This window comes from Mytilus trossulus, chromosome 2 (genome assembly GCF_036588685.1).
Source record: "Mytilus trossulus isolate FHL-02 chromosome 2, PNRI_Mtr1.1.1.hap1, whole genome shotgun sequence".
NCBI classification, from domain to species: Eukaryota; Metazoa; Mollusca; class Bivalvia; order Mytilida; family Mytilidae; genus Mytilus; species Mytilus trossulus.
This window is the reverse complement of record NC_086374.1, coordinates 21,100,043-21,114,766: the sequence shown is the minus strand read 5'-3', so window position 1 is coordinate 21,114,766 and position 14,724 is coordinate 21,100,043. Positions and strand designations below refer to the sequence as shown.

General features: G+C 33.0%; 1 protein-coding gene across 4 annotated transcripts in view; it reads right to left on the bottom strand.

The window, feature by feature from the left end:
• The window catches only part of LOC134706716 (inositol hexakisphosphate kinase 1-like), a 31,857-nt gene extending 18,397 nt beyond the window's left edge, over positions 1–13,460 (bottom strand). The window contains exons 1-2 of one of the 4 annotated variants that reach the window (XM_063565903.1): positions 2,327–2,598; positions 1,933–1,988 (exon numbers count right to left, since the gene is read on the bottom strand). The gene's annotated coding sequence lies outside the window, so the exon portion shown is untranslated. Of the gene's footprint in view, positions 1–1,932; positions 1,989–2,326; positions 2,612–13,337 lie in introns of those variants that run through there. The other 3 variants (XM_063565902.1, XM_063565905.1, XM_063565901.1) reach the window with 3 other exon arrangements.
• Between the last annotated feature and the right edge of the window lie 1,264 nt (positions 13,461–14,724).

Sequence of the window (14,724 nt, the reverse complement as noted above, 5' to 3'; positions counted from 1 at the left end):
TTCAATTTTGCTGTTTCTGAACTATACATCATAGATAAGTTCTGAGGTAGTTTTACTCTTGTTTGAAGAGAAACATATTTGAATTTACATTTTTAATTGTTACAAACAATTCCATTTAAGGGGCGGATAAGATAATAAGTCAATGACCTTTCTCACAAGAGTGCTGGATGATTATGATTCTCACAATAAATAAATAAATTGTAGAAAATTTATCTTAATTTTGAATAAAGAAATAGTTGCCCACCATCACCAAAAGTCAACGTCGTTACATACAAACCCCACCTAGATCCGCCATTTCATTTTCAATTTTAAAAAAAGTTCTCTGCTCTATAGATTTTCATAAATGAAGTATAAAAGATACCCAAACTAAATGCATTTTATCAAATACATATATCAGAACATCAACTTATAAACTAGTACTACTACGCTTCACATACTATGTATATAGACATGCATCATAAATCTCAGTTAAAAAGACAAATAAAAATAATGCACTCTTACCGTTGGTCAATTTTATTTCTAATAAGTAATTATTTTTACAAAAGTACAAATGAATTACAAACAAGAATGTGTCCATAGTACTCGCACTATCATTTTCCATGTACAGTAGACCGTGAAATTGGGGTCAAAACCTTAATTTGACACCGTCACATTCAAATTAGAACGATCATTTCATTAGGAACATGTGTACTAAGTTTCAAGTTGATTGGACTTCAACTTCATCAAAATCTACCTTGATCAAAAACTTTAACCTGAAGCGGGACGAACGGACGCACGGACGAACCGACGCACAGACGAACAGATGCAAAGACGAACGGATGCACAGACCAGAAAACATAATGCCCCTCTACTATCGTAGGTGAGGCATAAAAAACATAAATTTATTACAAAATGCACTTTGGGCATGGAAAATGTCAAATCATCGACAAACATTTACGGATTGCAGTTAAGATCCTCCCTCATGACATAATTTTGGATCGCTAAGACAAATGTAAGATATCGGTTCAAATACTCTATTCTGTTATGTTTTTTTTTGGAGTTGGTTCAAACTTAAATATATTTTATTTCGTTTGAAATTGGGGTTTTCACATTGGCTTCTTGTAGTAAGTATTTATAGATGAGAACTAGTATAACTAGTTCTGATACTGGTTCTGCAACAGTATGTACTATTTATAAAGTTTGATGTCAGGTGCATAAGGCACGAGGAATGTTTTGGCGGTTTCTACCGGTGGAGTTTAATGGTACTATATAAAGTTGGCATTATTAGTATAAAGGTGCTCGGAGTTACGTCGAATTGAAGTTGGTCACATTGGTATATATACGATGCGGCTACGTTTATCACATACGCTCTTGAGATTGTACGTACAGACGTTGGAGGTATTAGCCGAGGAAAAGAAAACGATGAGAAAGACGAACAATGTTTTATGTCATGTATTTATATGTTTTTGAATCGAAAAAATCTGTACAATAAAGCAATAAAATATAAATCGCAAGAGAAAATATGTATTGCCAGCGACTAATCCTATTTCTGAGCGTTTGTCTTGTTTATAGCCTATTGAATTTGGAGATTAAATACTTCAAATTATGACGAGCAGAGCGAGGGAGAATTTAAGTTCGTAGAACATTTGTAGAACTATAACGTAAATAACGTAAATAACGTAAATAAGGATAAATCCGATAAATCTATAAAATGAAGACTGAGTGATAACTGTTGTTTGTTTATGAAACGGGTACAAAATTAATGTGTGTTGACAGTTACCCCCTTCCTTTGGATATTTTGTAGATTTTCACGAAAAGTTCTCCGGAACTATGTAGTATTTAAATAAAATAAATTTACAGGTTTATTTTTTAGAAATTATACAGATTATAAAATTTATCATTTAATCAGTGTTTAATGAGATATTCAACATAGTAAAATGTATTACGGTTTACCTTAATCTCTTTTAATGACAGCCGACCAGTTAATACCAGATTTAACAAAATGTTGTCTGCAAGATAAACATTCATTCATGAAAACGGTTTGACCATAACGTATTTAATTTTCATTAAATGTAATACACTATTCACATTGATTATAGATAGATTCAAACACACGCATGTATATTTTCTTATTTGTTCTTAATAATTCAAGTGAAAAGTTCGCACATGTTTGTTTATTCTTTTCAATTTAAAATCATGCACTGTATATGTAAACATGAGTGTGTTTTGTGAAATACAATAATCAAATAGAAAGTAACTTATATACTGAAATACGATACATACGATGATTGACAAGACCATTGATTTTAACGATTGAATGATAATAAGTTTCATTATTTATACTCACTTATAAGTATTGTTTGTGTTTACTAATCCAATACCTTTAAACACAGAGGTTAACACTATCTTAATACACACAGCGTGTTACGTAATCATTGGTTAAATCAGAAGTTTAATAAGGTTCGGCTATAAGACGCGTTTTAGCTTCTAACACAAATCTATGTAATGGTAAAAACAGATAAAATCTTAAAATAAAAACCATGTCATTACTTCCTACTTCACATTTAATATATTAATCATCTAAACATGTCCTGCTAAAGCAAAATACCACGTGGTCTAAACAAAATTATAGTATCACGTGGGCTGATGATCAATAACTGTAAACTGGAATGCAACAATGTCTTAGGTTCAACTTCAGTTTACTTTCAACGATTGTATTTAACCTTTGTCGTATTTTAATAACGACTTCAAAACATAAATAAAACTGTGTATATCGACATGAACCAAGAACTAATATATAAATACAGGTTCCAGTGGTTGACAGATATTTGGAGGGAGATAACTGTTAGTGCGATAAATGAACGTTCGTGGCTTGGTTTTTTTCTCTAGGTTTTTGTTTTCATAACAATGGAATATAATTTTTTAATTTAAAATAATACAAAAATGGCACATTTTGCCAAATGTTTCGCCCAATAAGTTACATAAGAATGGCTTGAAATACATTTGTATTTTGTCTGACTTTATTGTTGGCACCCAGAAAGCAATACTTTGTCGGGCCAACATTGGTGATTGGTTGGCACAGTTGGTAAACAGTTGGCGTTGGCAGGACAACAAGAGACCAACGTTGGTCCAACAACACTCAGCCAACAGTTATTTTGACACTGTTGGCCCAACAACTTGGCACCAACAGTCATTTTTGTATGGTTGGCCAAATATGTTGGCCCAACATTTTCTTACCAACTGTTTTTTAAGTAGTTGGTCCAATGATATTCGACTTATGTCGTCCATTGGTTCAGTGTGAGCTCTTCTGACTGAACCCACTGAACCAATTTTAAACAAACTTTATTTGAATGCTCATTCTTAGGATATATTTCATGACAATATTGAAATATAAGCCAACATTGTGCCAACAATATGCCAACGTATTAAGTACTTATCTCCCCATTTTATACCACAGATATTTATTTATTTATTTAATATTATTCCAAAGTGCAAACAAAAAGAAGTGCTCTTCATTCTCTTTATCTAATATTTTCAAATCTGTGTAGTCATCTAAATGTACTTATCTTAATGTTTAAATATTTTTTTGCGCAAACAAAAAATATTTAAAACCAGCCCAAAAAAATAAATAAGATTTAAATATAGTTTCATTTGAAAAACAATTATTTATTTCTTCACATCATTTGACACGAGTGGCTTTTCCCTCTCTCCAATTGACAGTTAATAGTGTTTTAACTATATACAATACAGTATCGACCATAATGTACTGATTACTATTAAAAAATAATATGGAAAATCCCAAGACGTTTGCAAACCTTAGTACGACCAACAAAGGCCCAACATAATTTCAAAACTAGACTTCATCGGTAGACTGTTGGCAAACAGTTAACATTGTTGGCAGATTGTTGGCAAATAGTTAACTTTGTTGGCATACTGATGTTGGCCCAACAAAGACCCAAAATGTTGGGCCAACGAAGGGCCGATGAGCAAAATGACGGTGGCCCAACATAGTTTTCCAACGTTGGCCCAACAATGATGCCAACAGAATGCCAACGTGGGCCCAACACATGTTTGCTATCTGGGCATTTCGAATTTAACGTGAGACGGCGTTATAAATTCATTCAGTTTTTTCAAATCATGGAAATTTGATATTTGTTCTTTTAAATATGTAGTGAGAATAGGATAAACACATTTTCTGATGTTATAGTTTTTTTTTTATAAGAACCGCGGTTACACACTTTCGATTTATTAATTTCAATCAGAAAAATATACTGACACGAACCTTATAAAAATTTTGATAAAAGGTTTCCAAATGTAACAATTGTTGATGATTTGGTTTAGATAGGACAGTTGTCCAACAATTTCTACGAAATGAATAACTTGTTTTATAATTCAAATAGCAAGGCCTTTGTTACAACATGATATAACAAAAGTAATTGAGAACTAAACCTATTTGATTTGTATTCCTGGAAAATATATAGTCCTACAAAATTTAATTTGTTCCTATCATAATTGTAAATGATACTGTAAACCAAGTTAACTTTTAAAGGTAAACAAATAAAATGTAAATCACGAGATTTGTTTTATACCTCAGTGTCGATTTTAAATAAAGAAATTGTGAAGGTTCAATTGGAATACATGAAAGTTTTTATGAGTAATAAAATTGAGAATGGAAACGGCGAATGTATCAAAGGAACAACAAAACGACAGAAGAGCAAACAAAAAACGCAATAACACCAATGGGTCTCCCGCATTCAGATGCGAGAGTCGAACATGAATTCTGAGAAATGCAACACAGGAACTTTAATAACGAATGTATTCAGTGTATCTGAAAATTATTCTCATAACTGACCGATATTTAATATAGCCATTCTATGTTTCTTTACATGGACATAATTCATGGAAATTATCTACAAAGTAACCATTGAAATGAACTGGCAAGAATAAGATATGAGTATTTATTATATATGCATACCCAATAAAACATTTCAAGAAGTGAGTAAAGGGGGTGCTTCCTCGGACTCACTGCAATAATGAATTATCTGTTGATCATCAGATTATTCAATCCATCTAGTATGGGAAAGAATTTGTATAGGCGTTGTCTTTTTTCAATTCTTGTTGTTTAAATGTAGATTTGATATATGATCTATAAGTTATAGACTATAACTATTTGGAATTGAACAAAGTTACTATTCTTTAAATCTCTAATAAAATATTTTATTAAAACTTTTAAATCTAATCCCCGCCACACCTAGGTAATAGCGCTAGCCCTTGTCACCTCTTGGTGTGTTACAGTGTAAATATACACCCATGGATCCAGGTTTTAATAATTAGCTCCTGGATCGTTGTTTTTGGCCTGTAATTGCGTTTTTTTTTCCATGCATGTTTAATGTTTAACCGTCAGTATAAATCTGAAAAATATATAATGCGCACGTGAGATTGTTCATTTATTGAATTTACGTGTTAAACTTTTTATCAACTGGCCTCTAATGTACTAGTCCAGTGAAAATGGAAGCCCAAAACATATAGATGAACTAAACTTTTGTTGAAAGAGGAATACTGCTCAAGTTCCCAAAAGTTGCTAAGACAGGGCTATGAATCAATCAAATTAAGGTCATCACTCAAGAAATTGTACGGTCGCAATCATGAGCTGAATGGCCATTATGACAAAAGTGTGTCAGAAATCATATCTGATATTCTTCCTTAGTCATAATAACCTTCTATCATTACCGGAATGACCAAAGAAATAACACAACGGGTGCCGTATAAGTAAGTAAGTAAGTAAGTAAGTAAGTATTTTTTTTTATTACAGTGACATGTGTAATCACATTTCAGTAAAGTACAATATATCATATGTGTTACAGTGTAAATATACACCCATGGATCCAGGTTTTAATAATTAGCTCCTGGATCGTTGTTTTTGGCCTGTAATTGCGGTTTTTTTTCCATGCATGTTTAATGTTTAACCGTCAGTATAAATCTGAAAAATATATAATGCGCACGTGAGATTGTTCATTTATTGAATTTACGTGTTAAACTTTTTATCAACTGGCCTCTAATGTACTAGTCCAGTGAAAATGGAAGCCCAAAACATATAGATGAACTAAACTTTTGTTGAAAGAGGAATACTGCTCAAGTTCTCAAAAGTTGCTAAGACAGGGCTATGAATCAATCAAATTAAGGTCATCACTCAAGAAAGTGTACGGTCGCAATCATGAGCTGAATGGCCATTATGACAAAAGTGTGTCAGAAATCATATCTGATATTCTTCCTAAGTCATAATAACCTTCTATCATTACCGGAATGACCAAAGAAATAACACAACGGGTGCCGTATAAGTAAGTAAGTAAGTAAGTAAGTATTTTTTTTATTACAGTGACATGTGTAATCACATTTCAGTAAAGTACAATATATTATATACACAATAAAATACACCCGACCCATTGGGTCTATAAGTCACTTTCAAAAATTAAACGTAATTCTTTATCACGGATTTCAAACAAAATAATGAAAATTAAATTAAGCTAAATTTAAAATAATTAATTAATAGTGAAAAATAGTGAAAAATTCAAATTTATATAAAAGAAAAGAAAAATAAGTTGTCAGAAGATCGATTTAGTAAATTTCCAGTTGAATGCATAATAAATTAATATTTATAATAAAGAAACTGAAAATATTCAGATTGACCATGAAGTAACCTTTTTGAAGTAATCATCAATAAATTAAAGTTTTTGATGAATAATTAAACTTGTCCGAATACAACTTGACGTCGTTTCCTAATTGCGTCCACCAGATATTTAGCAGTTTTTCGTGGAAAGTTGATCAAGATATGATAAAGTTTTTCGTCATTGCTCATTTGCAAGTAGTTGACATCTGAAATAATGTCTTTGAAATGTTCATTTCTAAGTTCAGTATAAAGCGAACAGTCAAGAACAAAATGTGATTCATCTTCAATGTTGTTTTCGGTACAGAATTTACAGATGCGTTCCTCTCCTTGTTCACCAATGTACCTTCCAGTCTCTATTCTTAGTGGTAGAATTCCACACCGAAATTGTGCTACGCACGATCGTTGTGATTTGCTGAGATTCAGTTTAATGTATGATTCTTGTTCAACCATTGTTTTCAGTTTAATGTACGTTCTACGCTTGGGAACTTTAATAATGTCCCTTTTCCACATAGATAGATAGAAGTCTTGTAATCGTTAGTCCAATAACGGCATATCGATGATTTCCTTACGTTCAAAATGGCTGACTAAATCAAGCTTAATAAGAATGTATTTAAAATCAAAGCACCAATTGTTTCGGCATCGCTCATAATCAAATTCGAAAGCAAGTTTTGTAATCCGCTGATCGTCGAACGATATAAGTCTATTCCAAAGACGTGCCATGTTAATGTTATGTCGGTAGTGACAAGGTAGCCATCCGATATCACCATAAATCGCCAACAAGGGTGCAAAGCGATGTACTCCTAAGAAATAACGTATTGCTCTATTTTGAATATTCTCCAAAGCTTGGAACTTACGGCATCCCCAAATTCCTGATCCATAGTCTAATATAGGCACTACACAGGCATAAAACAGTTTTCCGTATGATTTAACTCCGAACTCTTTAAACTGGTGAATACTGGATATTATTTTCCCCAATGCTCGTCCTGATCCCTTTGATAATGCTTCAGTATGCGTTGAGAAGCTTCCATTATAAGAAAACACGACTCCTAAATACTTGTATTCGTTAACATTTTCAAGTTTATTTCGACCAACGTTGAATTCAAAGTTTGTAGGTTTAGCTCTAGATTTTCTAAAATAGACACATTTCGATTTACTTGTGTTTATTAAAACTCTCCATCGTTTTGATCTTCAGTGCTGTACAACTTTTCACTTTTTCACTTTCGATCTTTCATATCTGGGCGTCACTGGTGAGTCTTGTGTGGACAAGGCGCGTTTTTGGCGTATTGAATTTTAAACCTGATGCTTTTTGTTATCTATTAATCATGTTTTTCTTTGTCTAATATGTTCTCCTATTTATTTGTATTGTAGTCCTGTAATATTATGCTGTCATTTCAATATTATATTTAACTTTGCCATTAAAGTGCGAGGTTTGGCATGCCATAAAACCAGGCTTAACCCACCACTTTTATTCCCCTTTAAAAGTGTCCTGTACCAAGTCAGGAAGATGGTCATTGTTATATTATTGTTCGTTTCTCTGTGTGTTGCATTTTAACGTTGAGTCGTTTGTGTTTTCTCTTATTTTTGAGATATTGAGATAAGACGTGGCACGGTACTTGTCTATCCCAAATTCATGTATTTGGTTTTCATGTTATATTTGTTATTCTCGTGGTGTTTTGTCTCATGATTGGTCAGTTTCTGTGTGTGTTGCGTTTCGGTGTTGTGTCTTTGTTCTCTTATATTTAATGCGTTTCGCTCGGTTTTGGTTTGTTACCCCGATTTTGTTTTTTGTCCATGGATTTATGAGTTTTGAACAGCGGCATACTACTGTTGCCTTTATTTTGCACCAGTCCTGAAGTTTGTCTAACACTTGTTGTAAGTCCTTTTCATTTTTTGCCAAAAGCGCAATATCGTCAGCGTAAAGCAATATAGAGAGATTGCTGTCTTTTAATCCAATTCCAAGATTCATATCGTTTAACTCCATCACCAGGTCATTAACAAATATCGAAAACAATGTCGGCGATAAATTGTCCCCTTGTTTTACACCCGTTTCGCAACAGAACCAGTCGGTAAGTTTACCGTTTAATTTCACACATGATTCGGAACTCTGGTAAAAGTTTTTTTATAGAGTTGTATACCTTTCCATTAATGTTATATCGTAGTAGTTTGTACAGCATCATCTCCCTGTCAATGAAATCAAAGCATTTTTTTCAGGTCGATAAAAGCAACGAATAAGTTCTCATTATTTCGGATGGCAGTATTGAGGATGAAAATATGGTCTTCACATGAACGATTCCGTCTAAAGCCGTTTTGTTCGTCCGCTAGCAAGTCATTATCTTCTAAATAATTCGTGATTCTTCTATTAATAAGTGCACTGTAAAGTTTACTTATACAAGGCAACAAGCTTATTCCTCTGTAGTTCATAGGGTCTCTCGAATTAGTGTTACAATCTTTCAGAATTGGACAAATAATTGATTTCCTCCATATAGATGGTATAATACTTGTGTCGAAAATGAACTGAAACAGATGATGTATAGTTTCTATAATCAAAGGGAATTTCAAGACAATGTTAGGAATTTGGTCATATCCACATGCGGAACGGTTTCGTGAGTGCATAACAATCTCTGTTATTTCCTCTATAGTTATGTTGTTATTTATCTGATCATTTTGCGAGTATAATGGGTCTTCCATGTTTTGTTCAAGTAACTGTTTGTGTATTATAGCCTGATCATAATGTTCTTTGTTGAATTCGTCACTATTGCTTCCATTGTAGAGATTCTGGAAATCTAAACGCCATTTCTTAAGGACATCGGATTCCGTTCTGACTGGATTTCCGTTTTCGTTGATTTTTTCCATCGGTATTGTGGTATCTTTTGTCGGACCTAGTTTTTTAATTTTCTCACAGAACTCACTTGGATTTTTTGTTGACATTGTTTCTATATCTACAGCTTTTAATCGTCTGTATTCGCGTTGTGTTTTTCTCAAAGTTTTGTCGAATTTATCCCTTGCTTGTATAAATCCTTGTCGAATAGCCGTTTCTCTGTGTCGATTCCCTGTACACGCAAGAAAATCCTTTTCACGCATGCGCATATCATTCCATAAGTCTTTAAGAGTGTCATTCCAGTAGGGTTTCGTATGCTTATAACGTCTGTTGGATTTATTAGAACTTGTTTTAGGAATTTTCTCATCCATCTCTGCGATAATTAAGTTGCTTAAATCGTCACATATTTTGTCAACGTTTTCTTGAGTTTCTCTGCTATGCTCAATTTGACCGATAAGCTTCAGTAAAATTTGTCGCATTAAATCGCTTGACATAAAATCTAACGGAATCCTGTCTAGTCTATGTCTGGAGCGAGTATTTGATTGGTTTGATGATTCAGTATTGTTGACAAGATAACAATGCGTAATTTTAAATTCGCAGGTGATTACTGAATGGTCCGGTAGCTTTGATTTATCGCCAATTAACCCTTATAAATTGTTATAGTCAACAATGTCTTGAGTTGTTAGCACTTTGAAATTTCGGAAGTCATTGAAGGAATCTTGTGGTACACATATGTAGTCTACAACGGCTTTTCCTTTGCGTGATATCGAAGTGAAATTGTCGTTCATTGCAAATCGTCCATTCAAAACACAGAACTTTGCTTCATTTAAAAATTCAACGAATTCATGTCCATGCTGGTTAATACTTTTATCCAAAATATCTCGTTTCGGTACATTGTCTGTTTAGCATAATGTTTCTGATAAAGCACCAATTCTCCAGTTAAAATCCCCGAGTAGTAAGATATTATCACAGTCAGAGTATGTGTAAATTTGTGTTAATAGGTGAGCAAAACAACTTTGTGCATCTCTTCCTCGAGATGAGTTTTCGGGTGGTAGATAACAAACAAAGATGATAAATTTGGTATCAGAAGAGAGGTTTGTAAATTTAATTCCAAAAGCTCCATCAAATGACTTGTCTATTTCCGAAACCTTCAAGTATTTAAAAATCCAATTCTTAATCAAGATTCCAACTCCACCAGAAGCTTTAGGTGCGTTTCGATGAATGTTCATTCTGTTGTGACCTAACCATGTGTATCCTGATACAGATAGTTCGTCCTGTCCTGCTAAATGAGTTTCACTTATACAAATTAAATCGCATTTAGTAGAATTTAAAATGTTTCTTCTTAATTCACAGTTTCGTAGTTTCCATCCAGTTATGTTTAAGTGACCAACTTTGATAAACTCGATGGGGCGGGTTTACTCCTATGCGTGTACACCTGGAAGAATATCGTTCGGTTCGTCTACTTGTTGTTGATTATTTCGTGATTTTATACGACCTGAAGCGTCAACTCGCAGAGCGCGGCCGCCTGGGATATTTCGTAAAACGGCTCTTGCGTTAACTTCTATCAATCGCTCGATTCTCGATTTGCTGCTTTTAATATAGACATTTTTATACGTGTCTGTTTGTTTTAATTTCATTTTATTTCTCAGCACTTTTACTTTTTCATCTAAATTTCTGAAACTTATCTTGACAATAGCTGGTCTATCACTAAACCTCGACGGGATGCGAGCTGCTTCTGTAACATTTACATTATCTGAAACATCTTCACCTAGGGCAAGTATCAAGTCATTGGCTTTCTCTACTATATTTTCATCATCTGAAAACGGCAAACCGCTTGCTGTAATTGTGATATCGGGATTGTCTAGAGGGTTTTGTGTTTGGTAAAGTGAGTGGTATAATAAAGGTACACTGTTTTTTGATGATGTGTCTTGCTCAAGGCTATCTAGTCGAGTTTGTATAGACTGAACTGTGGTTAATAACTAATCTGTTCTATTGGTTTCACGATTTATATCAATCGATATTTCGTCTCTCAATGCTCTAACTTTGTTATCAACATTTGCCATTAAATCCGTTCTTAATTTATCTAATTTTGATTCGAACATACGTTTCATACTGTCTTGGCTTGTTTTTAATTCCTTTATAGAGTTTATAATAGAATCAAGTTTATTTGATACATTAGGATCGGGATTTTTTTGGGTACTTTTAGATGCCATGTCTTTCTGTTTTTTATCACTCTTTTTATCAGTGTCTTGCTAAGAATCAACGAAAACAGAACTATCTAGCTCGCCTGAATCATATAACACTGAGTTAGTTTGGTTTAAAATGTCACTCACCGATTGAAGATCGTCTGTTTTGAAGTGTTTCGCTTTGTTTACAGAATCTCTAGAGGGGTTATCTTTGGATTCACTGCCAGTGCTACTTTCCTTTTTACGCTTGGATTTTGTCGTTAAGACATTATACATCACAATTCTTTGAAAGTTCTTTATATCAAGTTTGTTAAATCCACAAGAAACTTATATATATCGAAGAAAGTTGAGAGCGAAAAAATATACGTCCATGTTTTACAAATCACGTGATACAATGATATATGATGCAGGAAATGCTTACCCTTCCGGAGCACCTGATTTCACTCCCGATTTTTTTAGTGGAGTTCGTGTTGTTTCTTATTTATTATTTATAACTGTTGATGTAAATGTCCTTTGGTTTTGTGAGTCTTTGTTTACTCATTGATTTTGTTTGTTATGGTCTTAAAAATAACCTTACAATCCTAACAAAGGCAAGAGGCTCCTGACTTGCGACAGGCGCAACAATCCTCTATTTGTTGTTATGGACATTGATCCTATATATAACTACTAGTGTAAAAAGCTGTTTGTTGGGGTACGTGTGTTTATCTTGCCTAGAGTTTGAAACTGGAATTTTCATGTTCTGTAAATTTTAAATGCACGCCTGACTAGTCCACAGTTATAAGATGATTTCAAACGAATTAATATCTATTCCGTTTAATATTTGTTTCCTATCATAGCAAACTTGTGTCACATAATTTTTCGTTTAATATTTAACCCTTAGATGAATGGGAAAACAAATCATCACCAAGTAGTTTTTCCTTCTACTGAACTTTTCCAATTGTTTCCCTATACATTGAAGCATACCTGTATGGCAAATCTGAATGATTCATGTTGATAATTTGATGATGGTATGCTCCTTAATAAATACAATAATTGTAAATTTTGTCGTTAAATTTAGAGCATATATACTTTTTATCATTCTGCAAAAAATTCAACTATGCTAATGGTTTCCGGGAATGATTTAAGCATTAATAAAATGCATGCTGCAACAATTTCCATGCAAACGCGTGGTAACTCTCAGCAACGCAACAGTTAAATGTATGTGGATTTTAATCTATTTTTCTTTACTTTTCAGATATTAAATGCATGTTTTGTTTATGATTTGCTAACATTTTAAAGATGCATTTGATTTTGAAAAGAATGCCGTTTAACTGGATACACTATATACTCTCAGTGTTATCGTAGGAGTGAACCCATTGCTCCCTTTACGATTTTGTTTATACCTTTCGCGAACACACAAAGAAGCTCTATTTTGTATTATTCAACTATTGCCTTCGGACAGTCCGGTCCGGTCAATTCTGATCCACCCACCATTTTTAAAACAATGAATTATGCTTTATCAAAGTAGGTTTATCATTCTATAAACTTTTACCTATTATTACTTCTACCATAATTCTGGTTATGGTGAACAGAAATATTGTTTTTTTAATTCTCTATTGTTTAATGATATGATGAGACATATGCTAAGAGCATGCAGATCAATATAAACATTAGTGCATCGTTATAGAAATTAATAAATAATACATACTCTCTAGGCGATATCCTAAATAATGTTTGGTTTTGATCTCTAAATATGTTATTTCCTTTCAACGATAGACGAACAAGAACATAACTAACATTTCTTCTGTTTGCTTTTAATCCACCCACCTATTTTTCTTAAACCCTTTACTTACCTTGTAACTATTGTGTTAAACTTTTGGATAAACAGAGGGATTAAATATTACTAAACATTTTTACGTGAATATTCAATTATAAAGAAGGGTTACAATCAATTCACGGTTAAAAGGTTGAAGTTTAACACCAATAAACGATTAACTACGTAACCAATTTGGGAAATGTTATCCAAATAATCAGACATTGGTCAATATAAATATACAATCATCATAACACTTCTTCTTTACGCTTTCAGTTTTATGGTTACTTAGGTTAGATATTCAAGAAGATGTTTTATTACATAACTTAGCCTAAGTTAGCAAGATTGTTATTCAGAAGGGTCTTGATTCCGCATTTGGCCACTTGAAGCTGAGCATTTCATTGTAGAAAAACGAAATAGCACAGTTAGCAAACTTACCTTCATTTTCCAACCGTTCACTTTGACATTTTCAAAACCAAGAGCAATCTCCGCGTATTAGGTATGAATTCATTTGTTTGAATTTCACCTTAGTTTACTTGTTTACAAACTGCACACAGTGATATGAAGAGCTCTAACATACTTTCTATTAATAATTAATTTGAAGTAAAAAATATTCAATTTAAAGCAAATAAAAGTAAAGAGATGTGGTACGAATGCATGTGAGACAACTATCCATAAACCAAGGAACAAATATGTAACATTAACAGCTTTTCGTACGGGCTTCAACATCGAGCAGAGACCCTAAGGGGTAAAAAGTTATTCAAAAACAAAGAATGATTAAATTAAAACAAATCAATTGAAACAACCAACACATTGATGTATACACTAAACATATATACTAGTGATCCTCATAATCCAATTGACCCGAAAAATTAAACATTATCAAAAATAGTAAAGTTATTGGACGGATATTGTTTTTTTCAAAAATGCCATTGATAAAATGCATAATTTAGTGATTGTATAAATTGTCATCAGTTCTACTAGTTTGGGTGAAATTACTAGTTGGTATGCATTTTGAACAAGACGGAACGAGCGCAAATATCTGCCTAATCTTACACATTTTAGTTTTATACAGTCAGGATTCAACTTCGTCAAAATGATCTCCCCATAACGCCAATTCAATTTCACAATCGTAGAAATGGAAGCCATTGTAGGGATGACGCGCTACCAATTTTGCTCTTGGAAACTGATAAATTTATCCACATTGCACCATTACGATTATTATATGTCAGTTGTATTTTAATAAACAAATGTATCAACTAGCTAATAAACATCAGTTAAT